This window comes from Hyaena hyaena, unplaced genomic scaffold, assembly GCF_003009895.1.
Source record: "Hyaena hyaena isolate Hyena2069 unplaced genomic scaffold, ASM300989v1 scaffold_1221, whole genome shotgun sequence".
Taxonomy (NCBI): Eukaryota; Metazoa; Chordata; class Mammalia; order Carnivora; family Hyaenidae; genus Hyaena; species Hyaena hyaena.
Window position 1 is genome coordinate 194,448 of NW_024081857.1, and position 6,909 is coordinate 201,356.

Consider the following 6,909-nt stretch of genomic DNA (forward strand, 5'->3'; position numbering starts at 1 on the left):
CCCTGTCTACTTATCACCTTCCACAGATGTATCTTTTTCCTTCTGGTTGAGCTAAACTAACTCACTCACTTTGGATCTTGAAGTGCTCAGTTCTTGGAAATTTAAAGCCCAGTCCCTATTCAGAAAGAGCAGTGAAACAAGACCTTGACATATCGGAGGGGAATAAAAGATTTAAATTCTGGCTGTGTTCAATGGGTCTGTCAATGGATTGTATCTCTTTCCCTGGAAAGAAAAAATATATAACCAAAGACTATATTAATTTGTTCCTAGAGACTGAATGAACAAAATGCCTGAAATTTGCAAAAACCTATTGTTTTGCAAGTCTTACTGACACCTGGTGGCTAAATCTCAACAGATTTTGCAGTAACCAGTGATGAGCTATTTTTACCATAAAACATCTAGAATTTGCAATACATTTGACACTAAGGGAGCACTAAACACTTAACTCCAGTCTACGCAGAGTAAGAAATTCAAAATTAAAGCAAAATCTTGCAGTTTATTCATGTTAAAAGACACTCATGGGTATTCATTTTAAATTTTTACCCCTATTTTCAAAAACTCAATTCATCTGCTGGAAGTTACCCTGTGGAGAAAATCTTCTGAGAGGCTGGAGGTGTAAACAAAATCTCCGAGATGTATTTCTGATATTAAATAAATTGTGGCTGATTTTTCTCTACATATAAATGCACTAATAGAAGTACCAACATTTAAAAACATTTCACTATTATGTATGTTTCAGTATTCAGTATTAGCTATATTTGGTACTCATTTTTTTTTTCCCAGATAGCAGGTAACATTAAAAAGTCATACAAATTCACAGATCAGGGAAACTCTATGCACTGAATTACTGAGAGACTCAGGTCTTTTCATGGCTATAATTTTAACCCAGTGGTCTTTAAACCTTATGGTGCTGTGGGGGGAGGAAAATCATCTTATGTTTAAATGTACATTGACAGGATACACCCTAGCATTTCTGGTTCAGATTCAGTAGACCTTAGGTGAAGATCAGGAATATGTAATTTTATCTTATTTTCGGACTTGTATTTAGAAATCCCAGTGGGATCTACCTCTCATTCTTCAAACTCCTGTAGTCCTCCCATTCTCAGTATCCCGACTGCCTCTGGAATCCCTGCTTCCATATCTGTCACCCACCTAGCAGACAGTTCTAATTCTTCCCATAATATCATCCTGGTTTTCTCTTAGTGAATAACTTCTGCAGCCTCAGTCTTGTTGATGAGTGAGTGCAACTCAGAAAAGCTTGACCCCATACCTATTTGAGGGTTGGGCACGTGAGCCCCACCTGGACAAGTATTCTATTTCCCAGACCAAAGCGATTGGTTCAAGGATTGGTAGATAGTGAGCATGGAAAGGAGACTTTTACTATTGGAATTACTGAGCAAAAATCACTCTCTTGTTGGGGTCGTTTGGCTGGAAGAATATAACCTTGGAGTTGCTGTTGGCCATACATATTACTCTGTATGAAAAGTAAAATCACACACACTAAAACAGCTTAGAGGTGATGAAACATAGCTTTTTCTGCAGTTGTTGTTTCAGCACCTGGATACTTTTGTGTCTGAAGCTAGTCAACACACTTTTTCTGTTCCATGTATTCATAGATTCCTGTTGGAGGCCAGCTCCGGCAGGTCCAGGGGTCCCTGAAGGATGGACGGTGTCGGCGAGAGCGGGAGTGAGAGAGCCCCAAGATCCTTTCTGATCACCAGGCAGGCATCTCCGTCCTGTCGGTTTTGGTGTCTTTATTTATAGATCAAATGTTAACATGGCATCAGGAAATGGAATTTTTACAATGGATAGCTCTTTGTGATAAGATGTTTTTGGAAAATGTACAGAGACAGGTTTTACAGAAGTCTTCTTGCAGAACTGCTCCAATTATAGTGAGGTTGAGTAACTAAGAAAATAACAAGGTGTTCACATTTTAATAACACTAAGATTAAGTCATAGGTTTGTAGATACTCTTATCCATCCTCATCACAGCTGTCAGGGTAAGTGAAGGTGTTTGTGGAATGTAGGCCTTAGGGAAGGGGCTGCTATACACCATCAGTTAGCAAAGGTGTATGTACTAACTTACCTTCTGCTCTTATCTGTTCCTTCTCTCTAAGTTAGGCTCTTTGTCTCTGGGCAAGACTTGATTTTCCAGTTATATTCTTTATGGCACCGGAGAGCCAACCATACCTTTAAAGAGTTTAGCTCATTTCCAATACATAGAATAGCCTCTTAGAGGGCATTTGTGTCTAGTTTTATGATTTCTTGAATAGCTGGGGCATGAGAGACATTTTTGATTAGCTGATTTACATGTTGAGCTGTATGAACATCCTGGACTAACGCAACAGTAGAAACAGAATTGTACATGTAAAAGTCACTCTTTTATGAGTAAGGGTCATTAGCCTGTTTATAGCTCAAGGGAAAGTATGGAGGGAAACAGGACCTTCTGGAGACACGATGTCTGTTCCCATAATCAAAAGAAATTCCCATAATAAGTTCCTTCACAAGGTGCAATCATCATACCAGGGCTGGAATAAGGGGACAAGTCACTCCCGATATTGATCAACAAGGTACCTTAAGGGTCAGTGCTCAAGCAGAAGTAATTGAGTGGGGGTGGATATCGGTCGTCATGTGATTGGCAAGAGACTGTGTAAACTTGCTTTAACCTCACCAGGAGTTTTCTCGACTATGGGCTCAGAATGGCTCCCAACAGATTCCTTTTGTTTTGTTTCTGTTATTTATAATGACAAATTCTGTAATCCTAATTTCCTAGCATATGACTACCTCACCTGTAAACTCTTGTGTTTCTCCTCTCATATTTTCTGTGTTTGGAAAAATGGCAAAGTCAGACCCACTGTATAGACCAGGGAACATTAGAGAGGATTCAAGGGACTGAGGTGAGGGCAGGTTGGGTAGAACTGCATTCCATATCAGCCCTCCTCAACTCTAACGGCACCCCCCCTCTCCTGGCACCACCAGCAGGAGTTCACAGTTCTTTCCTCACAAGTGATGTTTTAAAAATTTCCGGAGCTTGCTCTTGCTTCCAGTCCACTTAGGCATCTTCAGTTTGGACTTGAGGTGGTAGCAGGCACCTCTCACCTCTCAAACACAGATCCAGTGCTGCTTTTTGAGAGACAACTTCAGTGGACCCCAGCACCTGCTGGAAGGCAGATGCATGATGAAGCCCATGATGTTAGCGAGAGCAATGGCATCAACATCCTTGCCCTCTTCCCACCAGACAGCATCATAGGCTTTGGCTTTAACTGCTGCCATAATGACGCTCATGTCGCAGTTTCCGTTTCCCGGCATGCTCTGCTCATGGCAGAGAAGTCACTGTAGTGTTCTGAGACAACCTCTGGAGAATCTCTTGCAGCGTTTCCAGGGTAAAAAAAGGCATGGCTGTCCTTGAAGACGTCATTGAAGGCATGCAGGGCACAAAGGACCCTGTGCTGTTTCTCATGGTAGATTTGGGGGGGTGTTGCTTGGGGAGCTCCAAAGATTCAGATTTGGCCTTGTTTCCTCTCCATGGCTCACGCAATTCATGTTTTCGTTTTTGGTTCCAGAGAGGGCTGAAAACACCCGCCCTTCCCTCCAGAGGAAGAATGTAACCTTCTCAGTCTTTTCAGGATTCCTGAGACCTACCTTATTTTCTGGCGTCCCTGATTTATGCTTTGTCATGTGGAGAAAGGGCTGGAATCAAAAGGACAGGAAAAAAAATCCACTTCTCTTTTTAATAGATCACTATTGCATTAGAATGTTTCACCACCACTGTCAATCTGCAGACTAAAATATATATATATATATATATATATATATATATATATATATATATATATAGAAAATCTGTGGGGCTCCTTGGTGGCTCAAGTCATGACCTCATGGTTGTGAGTTCCAACCCCACATTGGGCTTGCTGCTCTCAGCGCAGAGCCTGTTTGGGATTCTCTGTCCCCCTCTCTCTGACCCCCGTGCTCTTTGCTCTCCCTCAAAAATAGACATTAAAAGAATAAAAATGTCAAAAAAATAGAAAAAAATCATAGAAAATCTAAGATCTTGTTTCCCTTCTCCCATTCTGCCTTTCAAAAATATCTTGATTCTGTTGCTGTATCTTCTGTTGCTGTATCAAGCTTCCAAGTCGGGGGACAGAAAAGAATTGGTCATATTGCTCTTTTTCTGACATTTCTTTCCAAGCATAGTGCCACTGACTCAGGAGACAAGGCCTAGGTGGCAGGTAAAATGCAAAATTTGAGCGGTTAGGGAGGGGGCGCCCACGGGCCTGCTGGGTCCTTAGAGGCAGCTCTCTATCTCCTCTGGAAGCGCTGGGTGCTGGAACTCGGGGACTCACCCTGTCGCCCCTGCAGCTCTGTGGAGGAGATGACTGCGGTCAGCTCCAGTTGCTAAGCATGCCGCCACAGAGAAGCAAACTGGCTAAGTGGCTGGGCCATGGCTATAATATTATCACAGCCCCACCCTCCTCATTATACCCATAATATTGTAAAAGCTTCGTGATTTGCCTTCAACGTCAGTGCCTGTCATTACTCCGATGGCTCAAATACTTTCCAGCCAAAGGGATACTTTTTCACTAGCTCTTCCTTCATCTAAGTGGATTGTTGTTATTGTTGCTGTGTGGTCGTTATTACTATTGTTGTTATTAATGCATTATTAATTCTGCCTGAAGTGTACATCCCCTCCTTGTGCACATGGATAGCTCCTAGTCACCTTTTCAGACAGCAGCTTAAGTGCCCTTTGAACGAGACCTTCTATAACCACCTCCCCTAAAAGTTGTTCTCCCTGTTAGTGTGTGTTACTGCATCCTATTCTGTTCCTTCATTGCATTTTGCACGGATTTCAACTATGGGATTATTTTTGTTTGTGTAAAGTCATTCCAAGACAACAAAAAAACAAAAACAAAAACAAAACTATGTGTGTTTTGTTGAAAACCAGTAATAGATACTCTAAAAATGGCATGTTGAACAGATTATAATTTTTTTTAAATGAGAGTAGTTCTGCACAACTCAATTAAAAGGAAAGATGGAACTCATTATATTTAAGTTAGCTTTTGCTCCAAAATAGCAAATTAGTATTGTCTGGCACGTTAGCCTAAGGCTGGTTAACAGACCACTAAATTTTGGCAGCAGCATGCTACTCCATACATTTTAATTTTTACAAAATTGTTAGAAATATTAGTGTATTTAGTTATGCAGTTGTCAAAAATTTGCTAGTGTCCTTCTGGTTAATGCTCTGTAGTTTCAAGTGACTGTTTGCACATCTGCATGTTTATCCTGACTTCTCACACCTGCTTTGGGTAGTAACTCACGTGACATATGTAGATACAACCTAGTGCCTGGCTAAAGAGCCAAATAACTCATCGTCCTTTCTCTCCCTCCAGGCAGCGGTACGTATATTCTCCATCATGGTCATCCTTACTTCAGTACTGTAAGAAACGATCTCATTCAAGAATATTCTCTGTTGCCTGTCCTCCAACTTTTTCTCAGTTTACATAAATCCAATCCTTTGCTTAGTTTTGGATAAATCTGTTGTAAGCCCGTGGAATACTGGCATCATAACTGATAAATGTCAACTTCTTTTAAAATAATGAAAATAATGTTTCAATAATTAAAAAAATTCACTTTTGAAGTGAAATCATACATGAAAAACAAAACAAAAGAAGTGTTGTTGATTGTGAATGTCCATGTGAGGGCTTAGAAACTCACCTTACTTGCTTCAAATACAAAATCTAAGGAAAAGTGAAATTCTTCCATTACATGTTTTATTTATTTTATATTTACTATTTGTACCACAATAGCATTTTATTTCACTATTTCAGTATACTGTATTTCATTTACACAGAATGTAGTTTAGCGTTTTTTCTCATTAGGCTCATTCTCTAATATTAATAGATTTTGTATACTAATACAGAAACATAGTTTTCTGTGGGAAAATGCATTTCAAATTAATTTATTAAGTCCTGTGTATTGGGAATCCCATATCTGAGGATTCTTTTTGGGGCAAGTGATAAAAAATCCAATCTAGTCTTCTCCATAAAGGAGGTCAAGACAAATCTAAAGATTAAGAACACAGAATAGATTATTAAAGACAAAGATTTAAATAATAGTTTTAGGAGGGGTTAATTTATCAACCATGTTTATTTATGTTTAGGCAAATATGGTACAACACTGAAGAGGAGATATGAATAACCACACATGTATTGTTCCTGTGTTCTTGACTGCAATAAAAAACTCTTAATGTATCACCAGAAGAAGTGCTTTGTAATAGTTTTCTGCGGTGTTCATTAACCTATTCTTTGTTTACAGATTTTTTAAAATTTAATAGGTATTAAGCTTCCTAACATGATTTGGTATAGCTACCAATATCATGATACTATTTTATTTTTTCTTTAACTTGCTTTTGTAGTAAATTACATTAATAGATTTCCTTATCTCAACTAAGTTTTGAAGTCCTGAGACTCCTTCATGAGTCTTTAATACAGTGATAGGTTATACTTACTGATACTTTGAGTCTCTCACATCTTTGCTTAAATGTGAAATTTTCTTTTTGCATTCTTTATGTTGTTTGCTATCAGGATTTTTCTGAATTTGTAGAATTTGTGGGAAGATCTAGAAAACTTCAATAAGAATTGCAGCTTCCTTGAAGGGTTGGTAAAATTTACAGTTTCTGTGTTACACTTAATTGTTTTTTCCTTTGTGTTTCCCCCCAGCCTCACCTGTAAGTTCTTTTGGTATAGAGACCAGGTCCTGTACCTCTGAACATCAACAGTGTCAACTTTGCCATTTAACAGATACTCTGTGAATTAACATTCAGAAATTAACAAAGTGATGCAGTTGGAGAATCCTTTGGATCTGGCCAAGCATAAATAATGAAAGAAAGAGCTTTCTTTACACAATTCTCCA

At 39.1% G+C, this 6,909-nt stretch overlaps 1 pseudogene; it reads right to left on the minus strand.

Annotated features, from left to right (window-relative positions):
- Positions 1-2,946: 2,946 nt before the first annotated feature.
- LOC120224682 lies at positions 2,947-5,760 on the minus strand (annotated as a pseudogene).
- Positions 5,761-6,909: the final 1,149 nt, after the last annotated feature.